Here is a 20,532-nt window from a genome sequence, read left to right on the forward strand (position 1 = left end):
TGCTTTCTTCAGTAATGTTCCTTTTTCAAGAAAAAAATATAATTTAGAAAACATTAAAGAAAGAATACAAAATTAGAGATTTGGTGAGACTTACATTTAACAAACCAAACCAGGGAATGGTTATCTTGGAGAGAAAGACAATGTAGGAAGAACTTGATTATGATGGGTGTAGCACAAATCAATCAGTCCTCTTGACGGTATTTTTTAATTAAGGAACAGAATGATGCTTACATGAAAGAACAGTAAAATTGTAGGCAATAAAAAGACTCCCACAGGAAGTTTGTGGTGGACGGTGCTGGAATAGGTCATCTGAGCAGGCATCAAGGCAGGATTTAAACAAATGTGCATCACACAGAAAGAACAGCTGGTGTGTTCTCAGACAGCACCATGGRGATCCTCCCTCTTCCAGAAAGGGGTGCAGAAATAAGCCAACAGGAGTGAAAATCAATCCTGGATTGGCCTTTGAGTCCTGTCATGCCCAGGGCATCATAGATTGAAAAAAAATATTGTTAACACATTCCAGGGTGGGAGGCCAGAGGAAACAGTGTGGTCATAGAATTAGATTTGCTGAAAGTRAATTCCTCCATTCCATATCCACACAGGATTTAGCTGTGTGATGCCTTTCATTTGAAACCATTGGAGTCAATAGCAATTCCAGCTATATCATATACACAAGAGTTTAAGATTACTAAAAATCCATGAAGTGCACACTGAATATTATGTCGCTGTCTTTTCACAGTCTGCATGGAATATACCTTGCTTTCATATCACATGAAGTCTCTGCTTACCTGCAGTTGCTATGTCTTGGTTTACACCACCACTAATTTAACAGAATATTTGTGATACAGTTAATTAATGGCCTTACCACACTGTCAAAACTTTTTCACAAAGTTATTTTTACAATGTTGGTTTTGGGTCGTTGTCTTGTTATTGTAGCAAATTTCTTAATTATCAGGCAACATGCTAATTCAAACAAGGCTCTGCTTGTGTCTAGAAATAAGGTTCTTAATATACTTAATTAACGAAATTAACTAGAACAACATTTTATTTAGCTATGGTTTTCAGACTCATAGTGTATCTTTAAATRTACCTTCAGCAGGATGGTGTTATCTTTTCATTTTTCCCTGGCAGTATCAGCTCCACTCAGTCCCTGTCTCCAGTGCTGCCAGGGTCCCCCTTTTTCCCTGGTTGATCTGAGGGCACAATTAAACTTCATATCCCCCTGTGGCTCTAGACCTAGACACTGGAAGATGTCATCTCTGCAGCTCCTTCTGGCAATATTTGAAGCTATGTTTCTGCCTACTTCACCCTGGTTCCTGCTTCTGTCCTTGCCTTGCTCCAGCACCTGGTCCTGTGTGAGCTTCTCATCCTCTCTGTTTCTAATGTCTGATCACGCTCTTGACCTGCTCTGGTGTGCTCACTGTTCCTCTTGTCCAATGTCCAGCCCGGACTTCTCGCTGATATCTGGACTCAGGRCAGCTTTTGCAGTGATTTTTGTTGTGCTACTGTAGCAGTGTCCGAGTCTCAGGCATGAGCCCAGCCTTGCTCTAAGGACTGAGACAACCTGACACAAAACTAAACATCCAGGAGGATCTCAGCCTCTGGGGGATCTCAGCCCAGAATGTGCTTTCCCAGCAGCCTGTGGCAGCCCCAGCCTGTGATCCCTCCCAGCTCCCTCTCTGCTGGAGATGACGATGCAGAGGTTTGATGAATGGAGCTTTGGGGTATCTCCAGACCTTGCTCTCTCCACCCCCTGGTACCAGTCTTCAATGAGGACCTCTGCAGTCTCCAGGCAGACAGTGCCTGCTCCTACTTTCATCTCTCACATATCCTCCAAAAATGAGCCCTGGATTAACTAATGGCATCTTAGGCTGGCTGCTGAGGCGTGGCAGCCTCATGARAGAGGGGTCATTTACCCCCACCCACAAGGTGCTGCCATTTGTAGCAGGTTTAACATGCCAGCGATATTCTGTCAGTGAGGAAAGAGAAGAAAGTACCCTTGTTACAGCTACAGCTGTGGAAAGKGACAATATTGCATCTGCTGTTCCATCTTTAGGCTGATTGATTCTGTACAAAAAAGCTCATGGAAAGCAGAGATTCACATCAGATCTATTCACAAAAATCAAGATATTTAGTAATCCCACTATCCTCAATTAAYCCTTAGCTTATACCAGGTCTAGGAGCACTTTGACAGCTGTAATGGTGTTCTCTGAAGGTAAGGAAGACACTTGTGTGGGCTGAATGGCTTGTTCCATGAAGTCTCTTTGTCAGGAGGCAATTAGTTAAGCTATTTAGATGTCTAGCTCTTAGATGTCTTATTCCTATTGGGATTGTTGCAAACTGAGTTCTTAAGTAGCTTTTTATGTTAATTGTTTTCAACAGGTTTGGGGGAAAGGAATAAAAAAAAATAACCCCCTTTTATATTTTTTAAAGAAATCTACACAAATCCATACTTGTTAATGAAAACATTAAATTTTGAAGAGACAAAACCCAGAAAAATTTTCAAAAGAGAAAATTACTTGCAAAAAATGTGTTTGTGTGAGAAAATMTTTTTTCTAAGGCAGTTTTAATGCCCTTTCCTCTCTGCAAATATGAACCTTTCTGTGCTAATTTCTGAAATAAAAGAAATCCTAAATTGAGAATCCAATGCATGGTGATTTGACAGAGGGAGAAGGGATACACTGCTGCAAAATTAATAGATGTAATTAAATTTATGCAGGCCTTTGCAGTGCCAAGGAAAGAMGGAAGAATATTCTTATAATGGAAGAGTGCTGGAATAAGTTTTGTAAAACGTTGGCTCTCTAGTTTTTGTCCCTTTGGACCAATAAAGCTTAACACAAAGTCCAGAATTTGAAAAAGTGAAACAGACCCTGAGGATACACTCAGGCAGACTGATAAATCCAATGAGATGACTCCTGCAGGAATTTCCTTTGCCTCCTACAGACGCTGTTGGTGATGTCCTCTGTCTGCATGCTGCCCTTTCTCTACCATCATTTGCTCATTTCTAAATCATCTCTGGTGTCTCCATGTCACATCTCTCCAGTTGTATCCAAACTCTGCACCAAGCAGGGCAGGAGACCCAGGGATGCCCTCCAGCCTCAAGGCAAGCACTCAGCACTGGATGCACCCCAGCACTCCCTGCCTCTGGACAGCAGCTCCAGCCAGTCCCGTGCTTCCCGTGCTCCAGCTGCCTGCCTGGAAATCAAACCTAAGTGGAAAGGAGATTGGGAAGGACAGAGACTTGGGCTCAGATCCAGGATACCCATTTGTGGAACTACTGCCACATTAACCTCCCTCCAAAGCCAGCAGTTTGCTTCCTTTCGCTTTACCCAAAATAATTCATGAGGCTTTTAAAATGTATCCTGCATGTGCTAAACAGGGAAGCCCATAGAGCACACCTGAAAGATGGCATGAGAAAATAGGATCTCTGAGGAGGTGCTAACAGTTTTATTGGGTCTTAATGACTGGGGGAAAATTTTAAAGGCTTCTGAAAGACAGAGATTTCTTTTTCCCCAAGTGTAACAACATGCTGCTCCCAGGGACAGCACAGAGGCTTGCAGGCCTTGGCACAAAAATGACACTGAAAACCCTCRAATGGACAATGCAGAAGAAGCTCAGGCAGCAATTTGATGTGCTCCTACTGTGCCTTGTGCAGCAGCTTGTGTGACACCATCCACACCAGCTCGGCGACACAAAGCTCAGTACAAGTGAAGAGCTCCAGCAGAGGGGCTGTGGGCTGCTCCTAATTGCCTGCAGACTGGCTGCCTTCTGGGAATTCTTGTTTTACAAGTTTTAGAAAACCAAACCAGCTCTCTGCAGAGTCTGGCATGCTRTCAATCCTGAAATGTCTGCAGGCTTTTAGTCCTGTCTGAGAGTGTGTGTGTGTGCAGATGATTATTCCGTATTTCCAGTTTACAAGCAGGCACATGCCTCTCTCTTGACATGTAAGTTAGTTACATCAGTTCTCCTCCTGTGCAGAAGCACAAGCACTCAGAGTCAACACCTCCATCTGCAAAAAACAGGTTTTATAATATTATACATGACGTCCAGGCATTTGTAGGCATACACACACATAGAGTGSACAGCCTATAGCTTTTCATCCATATTTTCCTAGAGAGACATCTGACCTGCACATGACATAATCCTCAGCGCATCCTTGGTACAGCAAGCCCAAGAGATACAGTTATTTTRAGGCTCAATAATGAAAGGCTTGAAGTACAACCAAAATGCTGTTGCCTCAGTGAGTGAAACATGCTGTATATAGCATATGCCCCCTCATGCCATGGCCTTTGGTCAGGCACAGACRCAGCTGTCACTGATTCTGCACCTCATGCATTAACAAATCCAACATTGACTTCCAGCTGCTAAGGAGAATGAAATATTTCACTGTGAAGGAAACCCAGAGGTTTCTGAGGGCAGGGCATGKGAAGGCAAATAGTTCCAAGGGCAGTACAAAGAACTTTCTTTTTCCCCCTTCTCATTACAGTAGCCCCTGTAAACTTGCTTGTTAAAAAGGTTATTTCTTCTAATACRCAATTAACAGTCCTCTGCTTGGCACATGCTTGTACTGCCTTGTGATTTATGAACCATTTCCATTTTAGGCAATGAAATGTTGACATGTGACATGGGATGTATGGAGCTGCTCTGAACTGCCCTTGGGGCTAATTTTAAGCAAATCAGTCTGGAACMTGGCTGTTGCCAAAAGCTTCAAATGGGTGCATCCTTTCCTTGGCAATCCCTTTTATGCTACGTGATCTCTTTATGGGCATTAGCTGCTTGGGATGCATAAACTTCTGTTTATTATTTTCAGCAGCAACTGATATTTTCAAAGATGTTAAGAACTAGCTCATTAGTTCTGAAGTAGTGGTATGAGTGACTGACATACAAATCAGCCYTTCACATGGTTCATCTGCCTCTCTGAAGGTTCAGGAAGCCCCCAGGGGATACACAGCTACTGCATCTGCCCCCACAGCCTGAGGACTGGCATCTTGGCATTCACTCCAAGGTGGCAGCCCTCAGCACTGCTGGAACAGCCCCCAAGGTTGGCCACATAATTTATGGCAACCATTAAGTTTCCTCATTTACAGCTATGGCCAGCCCTGCTCTGCAGTAGCAGGGAGTGGCACAGGCACTCCCTCATAGGTCCTGCCTCACCTCCTGTTGCTCACCATCTTTGCCCCTGGGGTCTGTCGTGCTGCCCATAGGATCAGAAGTGGGGGTAGCTAGTGTAAAACTTCAGAAATAGCCTAATATGCCCTGACAAATGAGACAGCTGTACCCTAAGGTACAGCTTTACCTCATCCAGTAAGCCACTTGCATCCTTCAGAAAGGCAGCTCATTTTACTACTGCCTTTTGAAGCCTGGTGGGCTTCTCAAGCATGGCTGGTGACCCTGGACATGCTGATCACTAAGGGTTTACACAACTGACCCGATTTTCCAAATTACTGAARAGCAACCTTTGTCTCTGCAGCAGTGGCAGCTCTCAGATGTGACATCACTTGATTACYCACAGAGGTACAGAAATCACACTTCTGCCTTTGACTGGAGGTTTGTCTGAGCACCTGGAACTTATTTAGTACCCAATAAATTATTTGCAAACTGTTTGTTAAATTCAGATAGTGACAGCAGAGAGCTCTCCCTCAAACCACATTGTTCGGCTTTCTCAATGTACAATCCAGATCTGGGGGCCGTGTGTGTCACCTCATTTTGTGAAATTGTCTGAACAATGAACTTAATAAACGTAAGATTTTCTCACTGTTTCTCCTAAAGCAAATATTTCATGATTGATGTTGTTATTACAGAATATTCTAACAGTTCAAGTTTTCAGTAGGGATCACATTAAAAACAAGGAACTCAAAGGGAGAAATCAAATTGTCCTGGGCTCAATGGTACTTGAAGACTTTCAGAAGTCACGCAGAAGGAAGATGCCTTAGAAAATGTGCAGATAAAGATTTTGCATGGGAATAGCAGCAYAGAACAGATGATGGGTGAAAATTTCTTTGTGATGGTAAGACTCCTTGTTCACAGGGTTTTCTTGAGATAATTAGAGGCTTGTTTTTGTTTTAACTTCAAAGAACTTTACAAGCTGAGAGAAGGGCTCAAGAGACCTGGAGACTTTCATATACATTCATTTCATGATCTATAATCATATGTATTTGCTCCATTTGAGAAGCTAGCAATTCTGCGAGTAAAGCAAGTTGAATAGCTCAGCTCTTCAACAGTAACTGTGTGTGACACTTCATAAAGTATTTCAAACCGTAACTCAGAGATGTGCAGGCAGTTCTGCATTTGAGTCCAAAACTCCAGTAGTGAGTTTTTCTGACTTTGGTGTTTTTTTAGGACTCTCTCAGAAAGGGCAGAGAAAGTGGGTGAAGCTGCAGCACTGCTGGACATTAGCTTTGGTGGGACTCACTGGACCCCAAGATCTGAGGCAAGCCATTGTTAGAGAGACTTTTGTAAACAAGAAACCTCAAAGAGGACTTTCCTTATTATGGAAGCATTTGCATAGCCTCTGTCTTTGAAAACTTGGGTTGTCCTTTAAAACATGGTTCCATGCTCATTTGCTTGTTGTTTGGGGTCTGTTGCTGAGGGAACTCAGTGAGGAAAATGAGGTGAATAAATTAGGCTTCATCAATAACAGATGATCCCCATTATCTGCAGAAAATAATGAGACCAAGTTGTTTAGCTGATGCAGTAGGTGCTGTTTAAATCACTCCTCTAAGCAGAAGGGTTCAGAAAAGTGCAAGTAGTGCAAATTATTCTACATTTTAATAGTGTATCTTTTTGTGTAATTGAAAGGCAAAGAGCACAGCAAAAGCCCAGTTTTTTTGCAGAGTGAGCAGTAATGAAACAAAACCTATTTCTTCTGTGTTCACGATATAAAAATTACCAAAATGAGATTTCCCAGTCTACCAGAAACAGCAAGAAATGAAGAAGTAGGGGAAGGAAATGATCGAACTTTGAAAGAAAAGGAAACAAACAGAGAAATAGCCTCATGCTGTGGTATAACCTGATTTTGCATTGAGAAAGAGGCAAATTACCTTTTGACTTTTACAGGTGCCAAACCTTAGTTCTCATCAGAGCTGCCTGCGCTGGGCCCATGACAATGTGTCCTCTTAACCACCAACCTTCTTATCCTGCTTGAGACCAGCCAGACCTGGGATTTTGTTTAAGGGACAGACAGAGAGAAAGAGAGAGAGAGCATCTGTAGCCTAACCTATATTCCATCATTACACGAGAAGACTCCAAGTGCCAATGAAGCAGTAAAACCTTCACCTTAGACCTTCTCAGAGCCCCAGACCTCAGGCCCTATTCCTCCCTTGTCAAGAGTACAGATGGCAGCCTTGACAATCTAGACTTCCAAACCACATTAGATTAGGTGTAAAAGGCAGTAAATTCATAATTATTCATGAGCACACGGTGCTAGGAAAAGCTGAGGAAGGTGCAGCTCAGAGTGAGAGAACCAGTCTGCATGACAAGGGTGATGGGTGTCAATGACTCACCTGTGGGTGCTGGGAGAACCAACCYACCCTCTGCACCTCTGGATAAGGACTGACAGAGAAGTTGTAGATTCTTCCCCCAGGCATTATTTATGAAGATGGGTACACGGGAAATGCTGCAACATTGGAAAGCAAGGGTAAGATAACATATGAGAAGAGAATAGTTGAAAGTGCAGTATCTTGGGAAGAGTAAAAAAGGGGAAAGTAAAGGCTAAAATTGATGCAGTAAAGTTGTCATAGTAAAGGGATTTTTAAGTTTCTGAAATATTAATAGTGATAATTTTCATAACAGTTTTGTATGTTAATCAAATAGATTAGTATCAGTGACCAACAAGCATGCCAACAAAGATCGATATAGTAAATGCTTAGGGAGAATATTTACAAACATATTTTTCCATATATTTTCTGGAATAACTAAAGATACAGGAGCCAAACTTAGTGACAAGGCACAGAGATAGCATGATATACCTTCTCTCTCTGTAATTAGACAAACACTGCTATCCTAAGTCTAGCTTGGTTTCCTGACAACTGCACTGTTATTTTCACTACATGATGTGATACCTGGCTGTTACCAAGGTGTCTTTTTCCTCTGGAAGGATTATACTGATGAGATACAATTCTTTTGCCTCTTTACAATCAACAGGTTTGAATTTTTACAGGGTGTGTTTAATAATCCCTGATTCCACAAATCAAGTTAGGCTAATGTTACCAAATAATAATCCAGTGGCTATGAATACAGAAACATTGTGTATTTCTTAACTAATTTAAGTCTTTTTTCATTGCTTATGACTAATTGTTGTTGTGTCAAAAGCAGTAGACGGGAAAATTGGTGTTTCTTCCAAACATATCATTACAGTCACTAAAGTAATGAGAAATACATCAGATATTTTTAGGTCATAAATTTTTGTCAGGGAAAATAGCAACCTTTTTGAATAAACTGAAAATCATTATTGCTTCCACTGGGATTCACACTGAATGCACTAATTATGGTGTATTCGCTTGGTGCTGACAAAGTTACAACGAAGTAATTTCCTCCACGATAAGCTGGAGTGGGCCAAGTTGTCCCTGGGCCAGAAACTTGTCTTTTGTATTTGCCAAGCAGTCTGTCCCCTGATGGGATGCCAGAGGGAAATAAACTTGGTGGAGAGGGTGCAAATCCCAATCCCCAGCAACCCTCTAGGATTGTCCTCCTAACCCCTGCACCCAGGGGCCCCATGTAGGAGAAGAATRGAGACCCTGGAGCTGGGGAGAGGCTGGAGCAGCCCTTGCTCTGCTGTAGGGCTTTGGAGCATCTTTGGGAGCAGCACTGCACACACAGCAGTCCTCAGGGGCTCCCTTTGCAAAATAACTTCATGTACAGATACATCCTGTGGAAATTAAATCTTCATTAACTAGAGGTAAGTGTGTAAAATACCTCATTAAACCACAGCAGGTTTTGGAACACAGATGTTCACGAGACTTTCAATGAACCAAAGTAAAGCTCTCTTGCTTTCAGCCAAGAGAGTCTCAGTGCAGTCTGAGAAGTGCACAGTGCTTTGATTCCTCCTTCACATTCCTCAGCCATAATGTCAGCTTCAGGTTCTTCTTCCCTGACATGTTCTGGTGACAAGCTGCCACCATTGTTTGTGGGACTGAGCAGTGAGTACAACCAGGGAACTGCTCTAGGTGAAAAATAAAGCCTTCCCTCTTTAAATGTAGGCCTGCKTAGATTGTGAATCATTTATCTGATATAATTTTACATGTAAATTACATCTAAAAACAGCTGGGGAGGCACAGCTGAGWAGGTGATGGGGAGAAACAGTGGGAGGCTGAAGTCTGATGGAAATATTTAAGCCAGTATTAGCATGAAAATAAAACTGTGGCACGTGGATTTCACTGTCCYGTTAGCATCTTCTTGCTCAGAGTGTCCTTGTGATCCTCTGTGCTTTGAGGACACCAAAATGTTTTSAGCACTGCCCTGGTACAGACACTGGACCTAATTTAAGAAGTGAGAAACATCCATAGAAGCAACAGCTTGGATGCCTTCTCATAACTACGGCTCAGAGAACCATAAGAAAACACTTCCTTTCATTTCTAAAATCTTGAAATTCAAGAGAAGAGGAGGGCAGGTCCCTTCCTAACACCCCCTCCATTTTCTTTGGCTGTTAAGAGGATAATCTGCACAAACACACCTGAGCCCCCCTCATCACCATTTTTTTATTTGTGCTGTATTTGTTTGTTTTGTACAGTTTTCCATAGAGGCAGTTCTGCTCCTCCCAACACTATGAAGTGACTGCTGTGTGAAACATCCCAGGTGGGAGCAAGCAATGTTGTTAATCAAAAGTAGCTGAATGTTCAAAACTGTGAATATTTAATTTTACATATAATTTCCAAATAATTTTGAGATTTACATAATTTTCCAAAGACAGTTATAGGAGAAACAACATTTTCTGTTATTCTTCATAATTAAATTTTCCTTTTAGCTTTTTACAGATTATTTTTACATTCTAAAGTAGAAACTACTTGTCTGAACTAGAGCAATAGGATRGTGTTGTTTGTTTGGTTGGCTTTTTAAAAGTAGAAAGCATTAAAAATATGAATCARTTTGGCTCCTTATTTATTTAGAATAAATATCTTGCCATTGACCACAAACAATCTCTCATTTTTTTTTAAAATTCATACCACAACCTTATATTTTATTACTTTCAAAGCTTAATAGGCTGAAGTGAACTTAACAAGTATTGTTAAACTTTGTCCATTAACTAATGTAATTCTGGAACAAAAAAAAAAAATCTGTAAAATGTGTTTAAAAAATTCTGCAAGGTTTCTGTTAAAAAAAAAAAAAAGAAAGAAAAAGAAGAAACAAAAAAGAACCAATTGAGCTGTAATAAAAAGGAAAATGTCTCCAGAGTCAACTTAACTAAAAATCAACCTAAGTCATTCCTGAGATGCAAACCACTAGCATGAATATATCATCCTGTTCCTCAAATGTATCATGGATCAAAACTCAGTGTTGTATTTCTGAAGGCACTGARTTTCTAAATGAGATGGTTGTAACCAAAGTATTTATGTTTACTTAGTTTTTTTTTAGATCAAAGATTCACCTCAGAGAGTGGTTCCCATTGCAGGGTAGGAGAGTGATCGGAGAATGTGGATGAATTTCACTGCAGTAGGCAGAATTAAACACAGCTACTGATTCAGATTAATTTAGCAGAAAGATAATTAATGTTTTAAATAATGAAATATATTGCAAATTGATTCATGATCACATCCATGAAGCCCCTCTCTCTTCTATCTCAGTTCATTATTTGGAAGCTCAGGACTTGTTTTTTCTTTCTCTTTCATCAGAAGTACATGTTGAAGATTTCCTTTTGTGGTCACCAAATGGTTTTGTCTCTCCTGCTGCATTAGCCATGACACCTCCATGACCACTGCAGACCAGAGGAGCTTTCCCATCACAAAACCCCTAAATTCTTCCGTCAGCATTGAGCCCTGGCAGTCCTGTTGACTTGTTCCAGTGGGCACGCTGGGATGCACAGGGGATCCTGCAGACAGAGTATCTGGACATGGCAGAACACTTTGAGAGACGGCCTTGCAATATTTTGTTTTGGTTTGGTTTCATAAGGAACTGTCTGTGTTTTTATATTTCATAGGTCAGAAAAGTAAGTCTGTCTGCATCAGCCAGCACTCAGAAGCATTGCTAAAGGATCAGCATCAGCCTATGAGAAGAAGATAACAGCTCAGACACCTTTAAATAGGTGGACTATCTCAACTTAAATATTCCTTTGAATGTTGGCAACTAATTGGGAAACACCTGTGCAATGTTTGGAGGTGTTTCAAGGCTTCCAGGAGCGAAACCGAAGGAGACTTAGGCTCTTAAATGGCGTTGTGGCTTCTGAAGATGCCACAGCCATGCTGGGAATAGCAATACAAAATTAGTGGAAAAGATAGCTCCACATCCCTTTCTGGGTGTACAGAGACTGCTCTCACAACRCTGCAGCTGCACAGCACCAATCCTTGACATCTGCTGAACCTGTCATTCACATATGGGTCTGTGCCAGTCCAGTGGGGACCAGGATTTTTGGTCTTCTGTCCACAGGTACAAAGACAACCACAGAGTGCCAATCTGTTGCCAATGGGAAGAAATCCACTATGCAAGGATTGGCATCTCAGCTGGAGACCATCAGCGTGTACTTTGCTACCTCGAATCCAGTGCCTTCATAGCTTCACAAAGGCATTGTATCAGAGAACATTCAGATGAAACCTTGGCACTGTTTAAGTCAACAAAAGCTTTATCAGTGATTTTCCAGGTATTTATCTGCAATACTGTTTCATTTTTTCAACTTCAGCTGAAAGGACTGGGTAGTTTTATGTTTACATGGTAATGTGAAAAGAATGACAAGGCTGAAAGGCTTAATGGTAGTTAATTTAGGGACACTATTAAGGCTGAGTAAAAGTCAGTGTGTAGAGATACAAGTGGATGAATTAATTTCTTGAAAATGGTAGAATTATTATAGTATCAGAATAAGTGTATTCCATAATTGTTTTTCAGAAAATATCTGCTTGGGACAGAAAGAAAATTTATGTGTTGTTCTTAAGCTTTCACATATTTTATATTATAAAATTGCTCTCCACATTAATTTACTTGCAATTGCATTTAGCAGCTTCCCATTTTTTGTGTCATTCACAATAAACCCTGTCAATATTCTTCATACTTACACTGGACATAAGGACACAATTAGAGCCTTTTTGGTTCCTGTGGCTGAGTAAACAGCCTTTTTAATGCCCCTGGTGATCAGTATCCTGTTATACAAAAGGATTGTGACCTAAGATTTATCATCCCAGGCATTGTCTTTGCAGAACAGATGGAAATTACTGAGTTTCCTGACATTCAGGAGGGACTGCAGACATGTGTATGACCTACTTTTGTATGTACAACCTGCATTTGAGGAGAGGACATGTACATGTTACCAGATCTGGTGAAGCTGTGAAAAGGGTGACTGGCGCAGCCAGATTCAGACTGGATATCCTGAGTCCTCAGTCTTTATGTAACAATTAGAATATAACCTGCCCCATAGCTGTGGGACTGTATTTCTCTGGATAGATGTAGCAATTTGAAATAATTACATAAAGTTCTAAACTGTGTTCACATCAGGTTAAACACAGACAAATGGAGACTCACGTTGATGGCAGGACTCTGCGTCTGTGCCATTGGAGGGCACTTCCCTCACAACATTGCACATTTTGCTGAAATACAGTTCTTGAATTGATTAGGCTGAGTGTTATATATAAAAAACCCTGTGATTTTGGCTTACCTTACTAGCTGCAAGAACAGTGCCACCAACCATAATAAATGAACTGTCTCACCCAACATAAAGATACCTTTGTATTTTCTCCCCATTGCTGTTGAGAGTAGAGGGAAAATAGGAAGGCCTGAAGTCCACAAAGGCACAGAGGCAGCAAGAAGAATAAGTCTCTAGAGGTGAATGAGCAGTGTAAATCACACCTTTTCAGTTTATTAAGTACTAATTAAGGGTTGCAAGCCAGGCATTCTTTTACCAGATGTGTGATGCCAGGAAAGCATGTGTGTTCTGTGTGTTCGTGTTCGGAGGTCGATTGCCATCCTGTGATTATACAGAATCCAAGCGTGGCTTTTTCTTTTTTGGGTATTGCTGCCATTTGAATAATAGATCCCCAGCATGCCTGGCTGGGCGATCCATTATTCACAGGCAGTTATCATCCAAAAGGGCTGTGTGACTGCTTCAGGGAGCTCATGTGACACCCAGGCAGCCTGCCTGTGTGCTGGGAGACTCCTCAAGGTCTGGCTGAACTCAGGAGATGGGCAAAATGTTCCCTGACCATCCCTCAGAAGCATGAAGTGAGAATGAGCTGATCCATGGTATCTTCAGGCAGGGTATTCCTGACTCTGAACAGAGCTGTTGCTCTGATTATACCATAAATCTTCATGTAGCCCCAGGTAAAAAATTCTGGAATGTTCCTTCCAGAAGGTTTATTTTGGTTTTCTTCTGCAGAGAAGCAACGAAGTACAGAACATTTGCAACATSGCTGCCACCAAGTCTGTTACTGCTGTTAAAGCCAGGCAGGCACAGGATGAAGGAAGGGAGCATGAAAGGATGACAAGGCAGCTCCAGGGGTTACAGGGAGCATCTTGCAAACAGGAAAGTACACATGAAAGACCTGTTTTGAAAATTAGCAACAAAAGTTGAGATGTAACCTAAGGAGAAAGGAAAGTTTGTCAGAGGGTGGGGGACAGCAGAGATAGGGAAGTGGAACAAATTCTGGGGAGCTACACCAGTGAGGACAAGGATCCTGTGCTGCGGAACAGGGAGCAAAGGGAGATGCTCTCAGCAAGGAGAGCACTCCCTGCAGCCCTGCCCTGCCAAGGCCAAACAGAAGCGTGCTACTCATCAGTTTGGAGATGATGAGAACCCAAACATGACCTGTCATGAGAATCTTAGACATGACCTGTCTAAGAGTCCAGCTTAATGTCTAGAGCTAATTTAGTCAGGCATTAAAGTGTTTTTCTCCCACATTCCAGCCAGAAGCAAACCATAGTAACAGGAGCCCCCCCAGCCCTGTTCACTTTTAAGATGTTTCAAACTGTTTTTCCTTTCTTACAAAGCTGAAAGCATTTGGGAAAAAAAARTTTGAGGACAGATGAAATTGGGGTTTTCTTAATGCTTGCGTAGCAATAAGAGAAGAATGGTTAGTCGCTGAAAAGATTAACAACAGTGAGTTTAGGATAATTATTTAGCCAAAATATAAGGTAGTACTTACAGATACAAGAGGACAGAAGTTTTCAGAAAAAGTGTGTTCTAGGAAAATAAGATTAAGAAATGCAAAACCTCAGTGTATGTTTCCCTTAACAGCTGAATGGCACAAATACATCTCAGTACATTGCAGACCCCAAGGGAGTGCCTGCAAACCCCTACTTTGATTTTGTAATTAACCAAGTATTAGTGGTGGATATCAGCATAAAGCTGTTCTTTGGGTTGACTACATCTAAGCTGTTGTGTGTAAAACACTATTGTGTGGCACAATCAGCAGAGAGTGTAATTTCAGAGCAATCCCWCCCCAGGTGGCATTTCTTAATATTGCAACCACTCTGCTCAATTATGCAAATGCTACTGAGAGTATTAAAGGAAAAAGCTGGGATCTGTAATTGTGTGGACCTCCTTGTCTATATTCTGGTACATCCAACTATTAAGCTGTAATACTTTTAAGACCATTGGTTGTACCAATTACTTTGTGCTTACTGTATTTTGCACAAATGATTTTTTTATTGAATTTTATTTATTGAATTTATTGAATATTTCTAATTTTAGAATACAACTCCATTTTTGGCAATCATAGTTTGAACTATAAAATAATTAGTGGAGAGAGATGTATTTTACTCTAATCAGATGTTAGTTCTACAACGATTTCTGCTAAAATGTGTAAAAACAAGATTTTGACTTCAAAATAGTACAAATGAAATAAACATGTGGATCAAATAACTTTTTTTTTCAAAGATTCCCACCTCAGTTTACAAAAAAGCAACCAAATAAACAATGTCAAGGTAATAACAAATTTCCAATCCTACATTATTGCTAGGATAGCAATACGTATATAATAAGTATATATAATAGTAAGTATATATAATAATATAAATAAGTATAAAGAACCTCAAACATAGYAAAAATTTTCTTTGCATCTCACACSTGTGAGGCAGATGGCTTACCTGGAATACAACAACACATAAGCTGTATCGATTTAAGTCTGAATTATTTGAAGGTGTTCAGGAGGAGGGTTTTATCCAAACCCACCTTCCATCATCACATGCGACTGAATTTACTCATCTGAATGAAAACAGGGAGAAACAGAGAAAGTGACATACTTGGATCTCTCACTCCATATGTTTTTTAAAGGCTTTTCTGCATTCTTCATATTTTTCTCTAATGTATCAATATACCATGGGATACAGAAACAAATCACATMATCTATGAAAAATTTTTTCAACTGGGTGATAACAGATTTACCTCTGGGATAGTATTTGAATCTCCACTACCACTTCTGCCCCTTGCATCAGGAGGAGAGAAAGAAGAGTGGGATCAGGAGAAAGCCTCAGAAAGCTGCTGATGGCAGCAAAAGCAGCTGGAGAAACTTGTGTTAAATTGCAGTGAATCAGTGCCTCAGCAAGAAAGGGGATTAATTACTGTGCCCGTGTATGCAGTCAGTAATGGTGATAATTTGGAATGAAGATTAATTGTTTCCCTAATATATCATATTTGTTGGCCAGACTCTGCTTGCCACAGCCTTGTGGGACCCTTGCCAAACAGTCTCTTAGGACCATGTGAAAAAACTGAGGGATCCTTTCATGTGTCCTTTAGGGTGACTTCCAAATATTTCAGTTTAGACCGTGCTTGTGTCATCGCATCAAACTAGGATTGCCCCTGAGGCTGACTCATGCTATGAAGTTCTCCATGTCCTTAGGCAGAAAGCTTTCAGATTGGAGGGGTCTGGGAAAATGGAAAAGGTGGCAAAGAAATAAGAAATACAATGTCTAGAGAAGATCAGTATTCATTCTGTAAGGATCACTTCCCTTTAAGGAGACTGGGATTTAGTGAAGCTGTCATTCTGAAACACCTGCCTCCACCTCGGCAGGGTCCTCACTTGAGCCTGTTGGGTGATGCATGGTATCAGGGAGGCAACTTTTAGGCTCACATTTCTCACAATTAACATTAAAAATTACTCATCTGCAGGGCCTTGGTTTCTGTGCTTACTTGCATCAGTCTTGCACTCGCTGCTTTCTTCTGACTCTAGAGAAGCCACTTACCATCCACATGGTGATCCTAGAGGAAAGGAGAATCAGGCCATGTGTCTATCCTATAAAAACATTGTCATCCCAGAGCCAGTGGCACCTGCTATGGCAGAAATTGTCATTACTGGACTAGGAGCTGCCTTTTAGAAAAATGAGGAATCTTCTCAAAGACTTATCAGCTCCCAGAGTATTGATGAGACAGATCACTAATGACAGTTTGTATTCAAAGTACAGCAGCGAGTTCTTACAACTAAAAAGTTGAAGCTCYACAAGCTTATGCACTTGGAAGCTTTTCATTATTATATAAACAGAGTTCCTCACAGTCTGGATGTCTTGGGATCTCAGGTGTTTACAGACTCATTCAGCTGTATGCAGGCAGTTGACTGAAATTCACCCAGGTCTTTATTAAATGATGCTTGCAAGTGGCTCTGGTTCTGGCAGCATAATTCCCCAGGAACATTTGGATGCATCACAAAAATGACCAAGAACTGCATCCTTGTCTGTAATCCCAGTTATAGGACCAAGTAGTAAATGGATGTATAGCCTGAATTGTCCCTTTCCTTTTGGAARTGGTTCTTGCAGATAAGGACAGCTTGGAGGAAGAGGGCTTGAATTTTCTGYTCAGGTGTTGAATCTACATTTGTTCTTGACACTTATTTGCTTGCAATAAGCACTGCATTATTTTTCACAGCAAAAGAGTTGAAATCCTAGTTTTGCACTGAAAATGCAAATACCAAAGAAAAATAAAAAGCAGCATAAAAGATGACCTTAAAAAGATGGATCTTCATAAAAGCTAGTGTTGCTTTATATGCTCTTGGTAAGCCAGTAATTCCTTGTTTCACTGGACTACAAAAATGTATGAAGAATTACCAAATTAATGCATGATATCCATAAAAATAGGAATTTTTATGAATGTCATGTATTAATCCCTCTGATCTAGTTGCATGGTTGCAGAATATAATTAGCAGCTCTATCAGCAGGAGTCAACATTTGTCAAATTATCATTACATTAAAACTGGCTTTACGTGTGCATCTTGTATAATCACAGAAGCCAAGTTCTTGCATATTTTCAAACAACAAATCCAGCCTTCCTGAAGAGTGATCCGACTTCTTTATGTGCTACAAGAATTAAGGTGATRTAGAGCATCTGGTTAAGGCCCTAAGCATTCTATAGTTCTCTCAGTTGCCTAGATAAGGTGGGAGACAGGGAAAGCACATTGATGTAGTACTGATGTAAAGCCCTTTTAAGCCCAAATTATTATGGGTCTCCTCACAAGTGCTATGAGAGGAAAGAATGTAAGGGTAAGGAGACTAGAATAAGAGAAGAGGTATGTGGCAGTGAAAAGATAAATCACCCACAGTTCTTAGAATTAACTCAGGTACATAAAATATTCTTTTAATTTTAAGCAAGGACTAGAGATATCATTAATAAGGACTAGTTATAATTATGACTTCCTGTGAATTAGGACTTGTAAATTGGAGCTTCTAACTGTGCTACTTGCAGAGCTGTTTGATCTGTATCTACATGTACTACTGCTGCAGCAAGTGCTGCACTGGCCTTTCAGTGCAGTGAGTGGGCTGATAGCTTCAGTAAGTTTAGTGTTCCAACAAAAATTCACTGCATTTTAGTCTCATTTGTTACTCATGATTATTAATGAATCCTATATGTAAGGCTGCCTATACTTAGCAGCCCTCATAGAACAACGTTATAAACCTTTCCCTTTTAGTGGTAAAGATAAGTGACTTCAACATGTAATTTAATTAGCATTTTAAGTACTGCGAGGTTTCCTGCTGAATGAATTTGGATGCCTTTCTTATGGTTTGATACCGTACCCATGCAGTGCCAAATTCTGCTGTCGTGTGTATAACTGCAGGCTCACTGGGACTAACTGCATCCTGCTGAAATGAGACATCTAATGAAGTGAAGCATGTACTCATCTTCATTTCCTTTCCAGTCRATGGAGAAATTTCACTGGGCTAATAAGTCAAGAGGAAGATACTTATGTCCCTTATTGATGACTGAGCATGTCCAGACACTGACATAGATGAGATGAATCTGAGCCACTCAACTAAGATATCCTTAATATTTTGAACTGTTCATTTGCAGAATGTGCATATACTCAACAAATTAGTTCCCAGAATCGTCAAAAATACAGTATCTTTCTTGAGAAAAAAAAGCCCACAACAATCAGTCAAAGTTAGGGCTTATTTTTTCTCATGTTGCTCTCCACACTGGTGGTGTTGGTCACAGCTTGATGTACAGATACTTCTTTATTCTTTTTATTTAGTTCTTATAAATCTAAATTAAAAGTTCAAATAATTTATGGACTTTTTAAGCTCATTTGGGAAGAATGCATAATATTTTATCTCAGAAAGCAATGTCAGGAACTAGATCTTAATATAAAAACTTGAGTGAGTTCCTTCAAGGCCACACCACCTCAAAGGCCACTTAATAGTGCACCTAAAAGTAATATTTTTGAATGAAGCCTGATGGACAGAAAAATCAATAAACTCAGCTTGTGTAGGAATCTTCAAAAGCAAGGACCACACAAAAGGATGATATTGCAGGCAAACAAAATTAATGTTTACCTGATTGGCAGATAGGACTTACACACTGCATGGATGTAGCACTCTGGTGCTCTCTGCTTCTTGTCTTCTCTTGTGATTGACAGGATGTCAATTAATGCATCACGAGGTTTGTGCTCTGAGATGGAGGCTTGTCTTGGTGAAGAACTAGATTGAAGCTGCCAGCAGAAACTTCCAGTTACCATTTTTCAAGTGTCTTCTACCATTTCATCTCTGGGGGGATGTTATGTTTGGTAGCCCAGGAGTGAACAGAACTAACTGGCTTAAAATCTCTTAACCAGTCTCAGGTTTTCAGCGGAGTTGATTCATATGGTTGAGCCAGTATTAAGAATTTTCTAACTTGCAGTGTTCCATTGCAAAGCCCTCAAAAGTTTCTGAGTATTGCATGCAATATTTCTTTCACTTACTCCTTAAAGCATAGGTGAAATTCTTAAATTTTAACAGTGTCATTTACAGAGGTCAGCTCCGTCTTCCCCTCCCCACAAAAGCAGTATCATATATGTGAAAATCTCCAAATATGAAAATCAGTGAAAGTAGCTCAGATAAAACACATATTCCAAAATCTCTTGGTAAATTCTATATTTATAGAGTTTACTATAAGCTAAATTTAAAAAGCCACTACTTGATTTTCAAAGTTATACTAAAAAAATAATTCAACTTCTGTGGGTATACAGAAAATACAATCACTAAGCAYTTCTTGTTTTCAAGAAGTCAACAGCATTGAGTAATGTGAGAAAAATATCTTTGCTTTTGATTTCATATTGTTGTTGGTATATACTTTTTTGTCCCCATCTGAAATAATTTCAAAGGTGTTTTACAAATAGATAATAAAACAAAGTGTTGGGAAAATGTTTTAAAAGTTGGAGAAAATATGTACCTACAGATGAAAAGCTAATATTTTTTCTTTCCATGGTTCTTGGCTACCCAGATACACCGAAAATACTGYCATGTGTATCTACTGTTACTAGAGAATGAAGAGAATGAAAAATTTAAGATRCTGGAGATGGCAGAAGGAAATAGAAATTGTCTGGCTGAAATACCAATTTGGACCTGAACCACTCTCATGWTTTTGTCTTTTAATCAAAAGTATTCTCTTTCCTTCTGACCATATTGATGGCATACGTGAATCTTTACATTTACAAGAAAATCCAAAACCATCTATATTTTTGCCTAGCTGCATACACACTTTCATAAATATTAATGAAACAGTCTGCTATACGGAAATATATTGATTGCTGTCAATATGAGCTACATTTATAGATCCTACAAAATGTAACATCTTCACCTTCAGAAATCTGAAAGTACGGTTCACTTGCTTTACCAAAATTGAGAGACCAGAGCATTCTCCTGGACAAATGAATCAGAACCCCACAATGGACAGACTTACAAATGGATAAGATAACAAAAGAGTTTGTCTTAGAAGGAAGATACATAAAGACATCTGATGCAGGACAGAGGAATACTTCTAATACAGACTTCCAGCATCTGGCAATATCTGCATTACTCTTGGAGCTGCTCCTCTCTATGACGTATCGGGTTACTTGCTGCAGCTGGAATCAACTAGCCTGTTAACCAGCATTTAAAATGCCGTATATGTTGGCCAGGGTTAGGAAAGACATTTTACAGCAGGAACTACTGCATTCTTTT

The 20,532-nt window shown here is 40.2% G+C and overlaps 1 long non-coding RNA gene across 2 annotated transcripts in view; it reads right to left on the reverse strand.

Annotated features, from left to right (window-relative positions):
- Positions 1 to 1,240: 1,240 nt before the first annotated feature.
- Positions 1,241 to 20,532, reverse strand: part of LOC130580303 (uncharacterized) — a 46,230-nt gene continuing 26,938 nt past the window's right edge. The window contains exons 2-4 of one of the 2 annotated variants that reach the window (XR_008966091.1): positions 7,503 to 7,615; positions 7,041 to 7,156; positions 1,241 to 4,009 (exon numbers count right to left, since the gene is read on the reverse strand). This is a non-coding gene — a long non-coding RNA (uncharacterized LOC130580303). Of the gene's footprint in view, positions 4,010 to 5,148; positions 6,655 to 7,040; positions 7,157 to 7,502; positions 7,616 to 20,532 lie in introns of those variants that run through there. The other variant, XR_008966092.1, reaches the window with a different exon arrangement.

Source organism: Malurus melanocephalus, unplaced genomic scaffold (genome assembly GCF_030028575.1).
Source record: "Malurus melanocephalus ecotype Western Australia unplaced genomic scaffold, MMel_1.1 scaffold_10, whole genome shotgun sequence".
Classification (NCBI taxonomy): domain Eukaryota; kingdom Metazoa; phylum Chordata; class Aves; order Passeriformes; family Maluridae; genus Malurus; species Malurus melanocephalus.